The following is a 14,128-nucleotide window of genomic DNA, read 5'->3' on the forward strand; positions in this document are numbered from 1 at the left end:
CTTCAGTCACGGCTGGCCGGTGCAGACATAAGAAGGCTGGGGAAAAGGAGGAAAGCAACGTCGAGACGGTTTTTGTCCTTCATTCACACGCACAACCCTCGCGAACACAACACCGCGGCGGGAATCGCGCACTGGTTGAGTGGTTCATTGTTCCCCCGTCTACGCTTCTACGTACAAGACACAACACTATGTAGTCATTCACAACGAGGAGACACCATCTCGAAGGTGGCGCGCGCGCCCAGAAATAGTACACGTTGTACTTCTGAAGCCGTATTACGAGCGTTAAAGATGTTTACATTTTCTAGTGTTCATGTTTACTATATCTGTTTATTTTTAAAAATTGAAGCCATGTTTCCCCTGCTACTCCACATATCGAGTACAGAGATCAATTATTCACGTACAACGAGCTCACTAAGCACTTTTATCTAGGCAGACGAGCATTTCCCCTTCCGGATAAGAAATTAGCCCGCAGCCAATCAGTCACGTTACGCTTGCTCCAAACGAAATCATACCCCAACCCCTGGCGCATGAAGCACATCGACCCAGACTACGACGGACAACATGTGTGTGAACGGTGCAGTTATCGTGTAGATTTAAACCATATGCTGTGTGGTTGTGCATCGAGCGGCGCGTACGCCAAGAACAAGGAACGTTGGGACAGTTTTAAAAAGTGCTTCCCTACATGATCAGCTTCGGGCTGTCCAGGAGGCCCGGGCGGCGGCGGAGAGAGTGGAAGCTGCCCTCTACACCTGGCGCCTAGCCGAGTGTCCTCCAGGACCCCTACTGTGGGAAATAAAGTTTTACCAAACCAAAGCAAGGGGCGAATTCAAATCATTCGTATCTCTATTTGTGATCCGCCAGGGTAACACAGTGGTTAGGGCATTCAAATACTGGCTCAAGGACCCGAGAATAAATGGCGGCCTCGTCGGCCACTTTCATGTGGAGGCGAAAAGCTAGGCTCCCGCGTGCATATTACAGAACCCCAGGTAGTCGAATTTTTGTCTCTCATAGCTTGAGCTTTTTTCGGACGTTAAACCCCACAAACCGTAACAACTAAATCTCGATTGGTTGTTGTTTTAACAGGCACCGGAATGTGGCCTCATCACTGTGATGGTAGCGCATGGATCAATCACGTATTCTTTCCTTTTTCATGCTCTCTGTCGCTATACGTGCTTTTATCATTTCCTTTGTTGCTGAAGACGCTTCGGTATGTAAGTCGAAGAATTCTAGCTACGTGCGTGTGTTTCTACAATGTTCCAGCTTATGTTAGTCACTGCTTACGATTTTATCTCTATGTTTCATTGTCGCCTTTAAATTGAACGCTGACGAGTAAAAAAGGCGTTCTTTGCTCGACGACCTACGAGCACGTTTGCTATTATCGCCACCTCCAAACCGCTAAGTCCTTCTTGTGGGCGCAAGTCAGCTCAATAGAGCTTTTGTGCTCACCCAGGCTCTTCCTTTGTTCCCATCGGCCTTGTCACCTTCACGCGACAATTCTTAAGTCTTAAGTCTTCAATTATTTTGAATTGTCACCGTGCTATTACAACGCCAGGACATCATCGTTTAAATGAGAATCTGAAATTTTATTCGTCCCGCGCTTCTGGACTAATTAAAAGCACAAGACATTAGAACATAATATCCAAACACTTCTAAATTGGTGCAGTTATGATAATAAGCCAATGGTAAATATGCTGGGTTGGCGCAGTGGTTCGAGGGTAGGGTTCAACTACTGTGCCCAAAGGTGCGCGATCGAATGCCGGCCTTGGCGGCCGCTTTTCAGTCCACGCGAAAAGCCAAACGTTCATGCGCTGCGCAATGTCAGTGCAAGTTAAAAACCCCCGTAGTCAAAGTTTCTGCTGCCCTCCACTATGTCGTTTCTCATAGCCTGACTCGCTGTGCGACGTTAAAAGCAATAAACCGAACAAAAGCATTTTAAACCACTTAATGAAGCAATTTCGTCACAAGTGAGAATAAAAGTCGTATCAGTAACATTTTTAGTGTTAGTCATATAAAACGCGTTTGTTGAAACGGTTGAGTCTATCCTCAGCGGCCGCTTTTCGATGGAGGCGACAGCAATGCGCCCGTGTGCTCTGCGATGTCAGTGCGCGTTAAAGAACCCCAGGTGGACGAAATTCCCGGAGTCCTCCAATACGGCGTCTCTCATAGCCTGAGTCGCTTTGGGACGTTAAACACCACAAACCAAACCAATCTTCTAAGGTTGTTCGGTTCATTGTTATACTTCGCAGCTTTTTTAACGTAGGTAAGTGCTGTGGTGTTTTAAAAACCGTATAACGTATGGGTATGTGCCATTTCAAGCAGTACTGGCAGCGTCTTATCTGGAATCTTTTATATGTAACCTGTTTATATACTTTAGTCCCAGCTTCTTAATACCCCTAAACGCAGCTGTGAGCGCATCGGTTTCGTTGCTCTGATTCTGCTTATTTCGAAGTGTTCACAATGAAGTGTTTTCATGCTCAATACGACCTACCTTGTGATGGACACACCTCGTCAAGCTGCCTCGAGCAGCTTTTTAGCCCTGGTGCTCCAACCAGCAAGCATCTGGTGCAGTAAAACGATTTGACCTTCTGTTAAGAAGGTCAAATCGTTTTACCTGCTTTCTTCTTTCCGTTATCCCTTGGCGTAGGTGTCCGCCCGGAGGTGTGACCAATACTCTGCCTTTCCTATTAATCAGCCTATAAAGGCTCAGTATGAAGAGTTCCTACACTATCCTCTCTGCTCCTTCTCTCCACGGCAACGAGAGCGCGACGTACATTACTAATCATCAACTGCTCTGTCGCATAATTTCATTACACAAGAGGACACGTTGTGCACGCTGCTGACGCAATCTATTGCTCCCACTCGGATTTCAGATAAACGCGACCTTAAAGAAGGCCGGGTGTTTGACATAAAAGCCAATATGGCTAAGGCTTTATTAATAAATTATTCATCGCGGTTTATGAGGCAAATGGCCAAAAACTATCTTTCCTACTCATAATTACAACATTTCCTACTTTACGGCACGAGTTATTAGGCAGTTGGTAGCGAGCGCATCATCGGTGTGAATGTCTTCGTTTAATTCTCTTGTGTGTGTGTTGTGTTTGAGTATAACCATGCAGCGCCAGAGGTCTTCGGAGACAGGGTCTTACACTGGAAACAAAACTATGGAATAGAGCTTTTTATTCACAGTTCTCGTATGTTTTCTCAATTTGTTGTAATATTGTTAGCAGTACAATAGAACAGTTAGTCTTGCCGAATTTACGATTAGCACACTGGACGACTTGGCTTATGGTCGTTTCTAAGATATTATGGTTCACTGGTAAAACGCTTTAGTCGTGTTTCAGTGCGTGGCGCCCAATTATGCCGGACCCTCCTCTTTCGTCGATCGGTTGTCGTGGTCTTGGCTTCAGAAGAGAGTCTTTAATATCCACTTCATTAAAGCTAAAGACACGGTGACATCGTCCGTGAAAATGCGGTGCCTGGAGACACACTCCTGAAATAAATTGACTCAGATTCAGTGAATACAGCCGACAGTGATATTAGGTTAATGTGATTGCGCAGGAATACAAGATAGAATGTGCTTGCAGACGACGACACTGAAACTTAAAGCGAGACAGCCTAGCACCTCATCTGCTCTTGTTATTAAAGTTCCACAGTACAAAAATTACGGCTGTTCTAAGACGGAGACAAGACCAGTTAAAAGCACTAAAGGACTTTTCCATCACCTTCAAACGCACAAAATTACAGCACTGGTGTTTTTGCAATAGCGTCCGGTTCGGCTCACAGAGATCGGTTTCTGTTACCCATCATACATGCTCGGATAGATAATATAAGTTAATTATTACCTGTGGAAACTGCTTTTATGACCCTATGCTCTCTCCCGTAAAAGACGTCCAGTTTGCTCCATTTCTTCACATCCACAACTCGTGGATGAACGCACGCGTCGCTATGTCTGCACTTCGAGAGACGCAGAACTCTCAAATCCAGAATACCGGTGGGAACCAAACAAAGACCTAGATAAAGACTTCATTTAGAAGAAGTCTTAGCAGCACAAGCAGATAGGCGCCGAGGTACAGCCCCATGACAAGACAGAATTACGGTCGAACTTATAACCAACCTCGGCACGGAGGCACTGCAGCAACTTACGAATTACGTTAACGAATGCTGGAGCATCGGCATCATTCCGCAGGCGTGGAAAACAGCCAATGTACACTTTATCCCCAAACTCAGAAAGAAAATCAGCATTGAAAACCTACGCCCCATATCCCTCACGTTGTGCGCAGACAAACTCATGAAAAAGGCAGTCCACGCGCGTCTCTCCAACTATCTAGAGAACAGCGAGCTACTGCCACACACGATATTTGGATTCAGAGCACATCTGTCCACCCAAGATGTGCTTCTGCAACTCAAACGCGAAGTCATTGATCCATCCTCCAGAATCTCCAGACCACGAACTGTGGCCAGCGAGTCTACTCATACACCTATGATTTCCTTAAATACAAAACGGTCAACATCAGTATCGACACTAAACGAACAACGCAAGTTAAGATGGGCACGAGAGGCACTCCGCAAGGGGCAGTATTATCACCATTTCTGTTCAATATTGCACTCCGAAATCTTCCACCCCTTCTAAATCAGATACAGGGCATACGACACGGCCTGTACGCTGACAATATAACCATCTGGATAACCACGGGTAGTATCGGAATAATTGAAGAAAAACTACAAACAACGGCAACAGCAGTTCAGAATTATGCACGAGCGTGCGGAATAACCTACTCTCCTTAAAAATATGAACTACTAGTCTTCCGCCAGCACAAATATTAGGCCACGATCGACATCCACTTTGACAACTCAGTCATAAAGGAAGTTCTCACCATAAAGATACTGAATCTATACATCAATAACAAGGGCAACAACAACCTCGCCATCCAGAAACTCCGCCTCGTGAGTGAGCAAGTCGCCAGGATGATCGTCAGAATGCCGACAAGAAAATCAGGGATGCGCGAAGAAGATACTCTCCGACTGGTGCAGGCCTTCATCGTGAGCCGCATCGTCTATACAGCACCCTACCTCCGTCTGAAAAATTTTGACATCAAGGACCTCGACGTCATAATCAGAACAGCCTACAAGAAGGCCCTGGGCCTCCCTGTTACGACATCGACGGACCGGCTTTTACGACTGGGCTTCCACAACACGGTAGACGAGCTGACAGAGGCACACCTCTCGGCGCAGGTAGTACGACTCTCCACGACTCTGACTGGCCAACAAGTCTTGATCGACTTAAACATCAATTGCCCCCGACAGCTACACTCTAAAAGCGACATCCCCGCCTCATGGAGAGGAAAATTCAAGAAAACTCAATTGCCGCGAAATATGCACCCCAATTTTCACCGGCCAAGACGACAAGCACGAGCGCAAGCTATAAAAAGGCACTACGGCGGGCGCGAGGGCGTGTTCTATGTCAATGCTGCGGGTCCTGAACGGGGAATGGCGGCCGTTGCGGTAGTGCACCAAACTCAAACAGTGGATGGACTAATATTGTTCAGCCAAGACACATTGGCTACGGAAGAACTGGCGACTGCCTTAGCTGCAACACACACTACCTCAGAATACATTCTTACAGATTCACAGACAGCATACCGCAATTACCTCAGGGGCAGGATTGCAGCGCTAGCAGCTAAAATCCTGCAAGATAGTTACACCCGTGGCTACCACCCCACGTATAAATACGTAGTATGGGTACCAGGTCACCAGGGCATCCCAGGAAACGAGAGCAGACACGCCTCAGCCCTAGTATTTTTCCCCCGCGTACCCAATACGAATCTCGTAGGACCTCCTACCCCATTGCTCACCTACACTGAAATACTTCAGCTCTTAAGATTATCTCGCCGGGTCTACCCTGCACCGGCAAAGACAAAGGGAAGGAAGTACACCTCCGCAAGCTACAGCCCAATACTTTTAACAACCCACGAAGACTACACGCATTAGATCCAGAGTCATTTGACTCACAATAAAAATTCTGCGGGGAGAAGGCGGACCTGCACCATATGGTTTGGGCAAATCATACTGTCATTATTAATAACAGGGCAACGCAGGAGGGGTGGGAGGCAGCTCTGACCAGCTAGGACGCAAGGGGTAAAAAAAACCTCATCGAAGGAGCGCTGACAGCAACCTACGCCAATGGGGTTCCGGACTGAGGACTGCAAATGCCGCTACAACCTCCTAAACGTTTTCATTAAAATATTTTTTCCATCGCCATCCACACAGAACCGAAGCGTGTCGTCTTTTTTCTTTACCAGCACAACACGCGATCCACAGACTGTTTGAAGGCAGGATGACATTGTCATGTGGGATGACATTGTCGCACTTGTTTTTGTATTGCTTCTGTTTCCTTCAGAGAAACTCGGTACGGCGGTTGGCGAATCGGGTGGGCCGCGCCATCGACAATAATTCTAGATTTCGCGACGGGTGACTGGCGAACCCTAGATAGCGTTGAAAAACACCCGTGGGAACGATACAGAAGTTCAAGTAATTCGCTTGTCTGGAACGACTCATGGTTTTTCTCGATGTTCAGTTGCAAGCGTTTTTACTCGTACGGTTTGGGCGGAATATCCCTCTCAGGCAACAGAAGCGTCACTTATTTCTTCTATACGAACTATAACTGCCCCTTTTTTCACGTGCTGCGCCTCGTTCCTAAAGTTCGTCACGAAGACGTTGGCACGTCCTTCCTGAACATCGGATATTCCCCTCACAACACCAATTCCCTTCGAAACCGTTATTTGTACACTTCCTTCCAGGAGGCCTTCGCCACATGCGGAGGTGTCGGCTTGAACAGGTAGAAATACTGTCGAGACAGATGGCAAGTTCACATGCTCAGCATAAACTTGAAGTGCAAGTGGGGTGGCTGTACCAAACCTCGACGATAGAGAACGTGCTCGGCGGGTCAACGTATTCTGCCCTACATCGATGACTGCACCATATTCACGAAGAAAGTCCATTCCGAGAATTACATCCTTGGAGCAGTTTTCTTAGATCACAAATTTGGCAGGACACGTCTCACCATGAATTTCGATGCGGGCGGTGCATTTTGCAACAGGAATTACGAGGTGACCTCCTGCGGTTCGTATCGGAGGCTCATACCACTGAGTGGTCACCTTGCGAAGTTGGCGACATAGCTTTCCGCTGAATACTGAGTAATCGGCGCCAGTGTCAAGGAGTGCAGTGACCGTGTTACCGTCGAATATAACGCCTACAATACTAGAGGCCGCAAAACCTTTTTTCGTATCCGCTTGTGCCGTTGTCCGTGGTGTCAGATGTTAACGTACGTGGAGGCGCTTTCTTTTGGCCGAATTCGGCAACATCACCTCCAGGCGTTGCTGTACTCGGTTTTCCCCACGAGGAAGAGGAGACACGCTCTCACGGCGAGACCCGTGAGGAGGCGCGGGAGGGCGCGTGGCGAGTGCGAGCAGGATACACGGTCATTGGTTTGCATCTGCGATGAAGAGCGTGGAAGATATTGACAGTCATAGTTTCACATCAGGAATAAAGTGCGTCGAAGATACTCCTGGAAATCTCAGGGTTGTTCACCGTAACGAGGCAGCCGGTCGCTCCGCCTCAATCCTCGTAGGCCGAAATCTCGGTATGGGCAGCGGTGGTACATGGATGAGGTTCACCACAGTGGAACCACAACGGTCGGCTGTCCGCAGTTCTTCGCATATCGGCTTTTCGTCGTCTTCGCGGCTCCGAGTATGTGTCATGCTGCGCCAGGAATTCACGGCGTCGAGGTCCAGAATCCGTAGCCCATTGGTACTGGTGAGGTACTGGCGGAAGCCGACGAAGAACAGCAGCATAACTCTCAGCTCGTTGTTGTTCTGCAGCAGCAACCATTGGTCCAGTACAGATGGCTTCGGGTGCGACTGCCTGCCTCATTTCCTCACGACCGGTCGTAGCGATAGATAGTGATGAAGGCTGCTCAGGAGCTGAGAAAAACCTCCGGAGCTCTTAGCGCACGACTTTGCGAATCATTCCGCCGACGTCGATGAGGCCGGCACCACTATTACCAGACGAGGCAAGACTCAAGACATTGGGGTAATTGCCCAGTCTCTGATAGTGGTTTGTTCTCGTGGCCAATGGGCGCTCAATGCTAGTCGTTTCGGTCACAAAACTGGGTACTGTAATTGGCGGATCCCGTATAAGTCTGCCAGAAATCTCGTTTCGGACGCCGCGCATCACGACTCGCACCTTTTGTTCCTGAGTAGCTTGTGGGTCCGCGCGAGCACTTAGGCACAGCACGTCCTCTAGTAAGCTTCTCAAACTTTCTGCAGGGCCCTGAATTCGGGCTTAGAAGCTATCTTCGGTATGCTATCGCCGGTGCTGGTTCGCAAACGTGGGCATCAATTCGCTCTTGCAGAGTTCCCAAGACGTCAACGAGGCCTTGTGGTTCTCTAATCAGTGCCGTGCCGTTGCCTCCAGAGAGAAGTAGATATTCTGAAGGCAGTGTTCGGGAGTCGACCCGCTGTGGCGCGCAACCCATTCGTAATGTTGAACCAAGCCTTCAACATCATCCAGGTTATCGCCACGAAACGGAATGACAGTCCTTGGTGTCTCCGGCACATAGATGATCCGCGCAGCAGCCGCACTGTCGGTTTACTACGGATGGAAGGCCATGGTGACTTTAGCCCTGGCGTTCTTACCCAGCGAATCTACCAAATGTCACGTCTAGCCAAAGGACAGGACAACACCAGCGACCGCAGATCAGTAGGGCAGCAGCAAGAACCAGCGTAACAGCGGGGATCCTCAGAACACCAGAAAAGATTGCCCGCACCGGCGTCTTCTTTCTTCACAGAACACCCGCACGTTCTCTTCTTCGGCTACAATATCGGAATATGTTGTCAACGGCGATGGGGAGCCTAAATGAATAAGCGAGAAGTAAGCAGATTCCGGATTCCGGGAAGAAAAGCTCGGACCGAAGCATGTGCGCGCTCGCTTCCTTCAACCCACTGCTTACCTGCGCTGCACGATAGCAGCTCCTTTCTTGCAGCTGAAGTCGTACACTTAGTAAACATCTTATAGGCTAGCGGCGTGATCCTGAAACTATAGGCCGACTGGGAATCTTTTATATGGATTTTCGAATGGAGTGCCTCTCGGCTAGGGCTATCGCCACTTCTTCCATAATCAGCGTTTCCTCATTAGCAATTTAAAAGTCAATCCACGACCTGCATTTGGTGCACCACTGAGGTCGTTGATATTCCTTGTACAGGACCCGCAGTATCTACGAAGTAGGCTCCTTCTTTTGAATAGCACTCGTTCATATTGTAGTGAACTCTGCGAAGATATTATGAAGACGAGGATGAACTAGGCGAGAATATCACAAAGACGAGGAGAAGAACGACGAAGTGCCGCTGCGCTGCTCGGGCTCGCTTGTGAAGGCCTAGACTGGCTGTGCTCTTGTGTGGTTCTCTGTGCAACTTGGAGAGGGCTATTATCCCTGTTAAAGGACAGTAAACACCCCCTTTCAATTTGTTCCCGCCGCTCGTCTCGCATGATGATATTCAGGGTGCATGTATTTAGGAAGCATAAGCACCAGAAATTTGTTCTTCCACTCTTTGGGCATATATTGCCTCACATCTAGTTGTCGCGAGAAGGAAACCTTTAAATCTTTCAAGACCCTGTGGCCTGTCCTAATTGTGTCCAGTCAAAATACCTGCTTGCATGATGGGCGCTAATCACTTTATCTTCATCAGTCAGCTTGTGTACCCCCAGTTTTAGGAAACGCTCATGACAAGCCCCAGTATATGCTTGTATGCCACTCGATGATGAAGTCGAGATGGTTTAAATCTGTGTTCCTCATACGAAGTTACGGGGCCGCGTACCCTAGCCTGCAGATGACAAAGGCCTGTATTAGTCTTAAGGTATCCTCTTCTTGCATACCAATCTTTCTGTTTGTGGTCTGAGATATCATACTAATACATGGTCGCACATTGCTCAGAGTTGCTGAGCACTGCGCGCGCAAGGCCTCGTTGATAAGCAGCCCCAAAACCTGTATCGTCTGCACCTCGGGCATAGATGCACGTGTCGTGCATCGATATTTCTAGTGATGCAGTATCACCCTTCGCGCGCAGGACGAGGAGGTTGCCCTTATTCGGACAACACCGCAAGCCACACTCTTTTGCATACTTTTGAACTCTAGTGACAGCTTCTTAGAGGGCATCTTCCATCTGTTCAAATATGCCCTTCGTATCATATAGTTATCTAATACGTGTAAAGGGTGAGGAAGGGTTCCACTTATGGCATTAAGTTTTTCTGGCAGGTGTATGAAGTCAACTTTGAAGATCAATGGAGAAAGGACAGCTCCCTGAGGCGCCCCTCTTGTGTCCACAAGAACCGGTTCGGAACAAGGCCTCAATCTTTATTTGCGCTTGCCTATCTCGCAAGAAGACCTTGACGTAATTAAACGTGCGGTTTCCACAGTAAGTACCTGATAGGATTTCTAGAATCTTGGAGTGTTTCACGTTAGTCAAATATTTAGGGGAATCCCCCAAGGTGGAGTAGACTTGTAATAAGGGAGTAATTACTCATTGCATCCACCTAAGCGCAGCCATACGGCTACAAAGGAAAGCTATATACAGCATTCTCAGAAACTTCGTAGTTATAGAAAAATTCGTCCTGATCCGGGAATCGAACCCGGCCCCAGCGCCTTTCCGGGGCCGTCGCTCTATCGACTGAGCTAACCAGGACGGTCAGCAGATCAGATGGTAGGGCGAGAGCGAATTGATCTATAACTAGAAGTGGGAATGATGTTGGTCAAATATTTAGGGGAATCCCCCAAGGTGGAGTAGATTTGTAATAAGGGAGTAATTACTCATTGCATCCACCCAAGCGCAGCCATACGGCTACAAAGAAAAACTATACAGTAATGCCGAAAGTTTGGCGAGTTGGTTAACATTAATGATGGAAAATAGCGCGAAAGTACACGAAGGACGGAAGGAAGTAAGACACGGACAAGCGCTAAGATTTAGCGCTTGTCCGTGTCTCACTTCCTTCCGTCCTTCGTGTACTTTAGCGCTATTTTCCATCATGAAAGCTATACAGGTTTCTCAGAAACTTCGTAGTTAAAGAAAAATTCGTCCTGATCCGGGAATCGAACTCGGCACCACCGCCTTTCCGGGGCAGTCGCTCTACCCACTGAGCTAACCAGGACGGTCAGCAGATCAGATGGTAGGGCGAGAGCGAATTGATCTATGACAAGAAGTGGGAATGGTGTTGGTCAAATATTTAGGGGAATCCCCCAAGGTGGAGTATATTACTCAAAGTCCCTTTAGGATCCAGCGCCAATATGACCCTACTGCATTTGCAGGACGTGCTTATGTAGCTGAAGACGGAATTAAGTCATCAATCCCGAGCTTCATGTTTAAACAAGCCCGCGAAATCCCAGACAAGCTGGCGCCGGTCCACTAGCGGCAAAAAGCCTTCGTGCCACGGCATATTTGAAGTGGGCGTTTAGCGCGCTCACTAATAGAACTCCCGGGCCGCAGTCAAGTGCTGCCTCCGGATTGAACAATTTAAGTGTAAGGCGATATAAGCAGGAGCATTGCCGCTGCAGACAGAGACCTTCACAAGCGTTCGTTCGTTGAGTACAGTGCCACCCGTAAGAGGGGGGGGGGGGGGGGGAATTTGTAGTTTCGCCGACCGTCGCAGTGCGAGTACAGTTGTCTGTGAATAGTAGCCTGAAACTGTTTTATGTTATCGCACTTCAGGATTTGGCCATTCATATTTTCATCAAATTTGATACCTACCGGATAAGCGGCTGGCACATTATTTTCCTAACTTTTTGCCCAACCTTATTTATAAGAATTTCTAATATCTTAACATGTCACCGTATTCATCTATGTAGAGCATGGCGTTCCGGAAGTTGTTTGCGTTAGGAGCAAGAAAATCTTTGTATAAAAGTTCCCTAATTGCTTATTATTCTTTAACAAAACCACACCTTTTCCTATAAAAAAATAAATGACCGAATTTGTTGAGAATGCGGTCAAACTCAGTATGGCACAAAATTTAAAAAGCACATTTAGGCTCTGCAATGCACCCTTTCGTTACCCTGACGCGCGTTAATGTAGTGTTTAGCTGGCGAAACGAAAGGATGATCGTGACGTGAGCAATGCGTAAAAAAGTTCTGTTCCTTTCTCCAGCTAAACACTACATTAACGCGCTGGCGAAGTATAGAGCTAGGCCACAGGTATCTCGATAAAGAGGTCAGACCAGTAGTGTTGCCATACGTGCATCATGTGGCTCATAATTTGAAAATAGTTTTCAGCCGCTATAGTATACGGCTCGCCTTTTCAGCCCTGAGAAAGCTAGGCGGCCTTTGCTCCCGTACCGGTAAAGAGAACACCAAGTAACGAGGCTGCGGAACCAAGCACAGGAGACCATTCGTGAAATGTGCTGAGGGGGCAGTCTACGAAATCCCCCTGTCTTGCAGGCATACATAGGTCTCCTACATAGCTCGGACCGGCAGCTGCCTGAATGAGCGAACGAGGGAACATGTGAGAAACGTAGAGCAGAACAAGGAAGGCACACATCTACTAAGCACATTAATAAATCGAGCCATGCTTCACTGATGTGCACATTCTAGGCAAAAGCAAATATACTAATGCTAGGGAGTTGATAGAAGCGTTTTTATCAAAAAGAAAGGCAACTTGTGCGTAACCTACAGATCAATATGATTGTATAGCAGTGAAAATAAATTCCTGGCGCATGCCTTATCATGTAGTTCCTGAGCTTTAGGTGACCTGCCTGCGCATGTGACGACAAGCCATATAAATGCCTTTCACGAATGCAATAAACCCAGTTGGAAGCTGGCGCTTCGTCCTATCACCTGCCTGTTTCTTGTCTGTTTTTGCGCCTTTAACTCTTTAATTATGAACATGAATAAATTGAAACCATAAACTACTGTCTGCAAAAGTCATGTCTACTTTCAAGCCTACCCTAAGCGTAGCCATACAGATAGCTCTCGCATAATTCCAGGTTTAACCACAAGCTAAACCCTGGCTACTTGTTTAACCTAGTATCCACTTGCTGTTGTTGTACCTTCAAATTTCCCACAAGGGGCCGATTTTTCCATCATGTGGGTAGGCCCGCCTTTCAGCCTCATTACGGCCGACTTGGGGCTTAAAGCGCTTTAACTAAGACGGTCTATTTGGGCTTCACGATGGCTTGCACAACTTGAGCTCTCATTAATATTCCACTTGCCCTGAAATAATTTACAAGATACAGAGATGAGCAGCATGTTTGCAAGCTCGTTTTTCCCCACCGTCCCACATTACGGCCGATGTAGGTCCCACAGAAATGTAATGTGGGCAGCCCCATTTGGGATCTATAAGGGCTTTCTCAGAAACAGTCCATATTTAGGTTTGAACTGTCTTCAAATATCCGGCTAGTGACCGTTTTGGTCTGGATGCAGGAATGTGCTCGGCGTTAGTCCTAACAACGTCGCCATGGGACCTACGTAGCAGAAACGAGGAAGAGCAAGCCCAGTTGTGGCTAGCCCACTTTTGCCCTATCGAGACCGAGCGCAGGTATTATGTTGGTTGCCCAAGCCCTACTTGCCAACATCGGACCCAGCGTTATTAAAATACAAACCACACATTTCTCTTGTGGCGCGACTGCCTAGAAGAGTCACATGAGCTTAAATCAATTAGCAGTTTTTCTTTGGACATCATTTTAGGTTGGCGTGCGAACGGGGCTCGGGTGCAAATTCCGATGAAGTCCCGACTAAACCATTTAAGCTTAACTAAGCTTGATCTAGCATCACTGAAGTTGAATAAATCTTATGCCTCAAGATAGCTTTTAGTATTGATTTGCAATTGGAGATGGGGGTAATTTAAAGAAATTCAGTTTTTCTTCACATTCGAATTTCACCCTATGGCCTATCTCACTGCCGCTAGTCCTATAGGTCCTGGCTGCAGCTTCATCCAGGATCAATGTTTGTAGCCATTGTAAAGTCGTGGCATATGATAGCGAAGAAACATATCTTACCACTGCATCGGTGAACATCCCTGTAGCATTTTCGTTTCCAGCTTCGACAAAATCCTGCAAACCATAAAAGTACGCGCCTCAAATTTACGAATCA

The sequence above is a fragment of the Amblyomma maculatum genome, chromosome 2 (genome assembly GCF_055883805.1).
Source record: "Amblyomma maculatum isolate TAMU_Amacu chromosome 2, ASM5588380v1, whole genome shotgun sequence".
NCBI lineage: Eukaryota > Metazoa > Arthropoda > Arachnida > Ixodida > Ixodidae > Amblyomma > Amblyomma maculatum.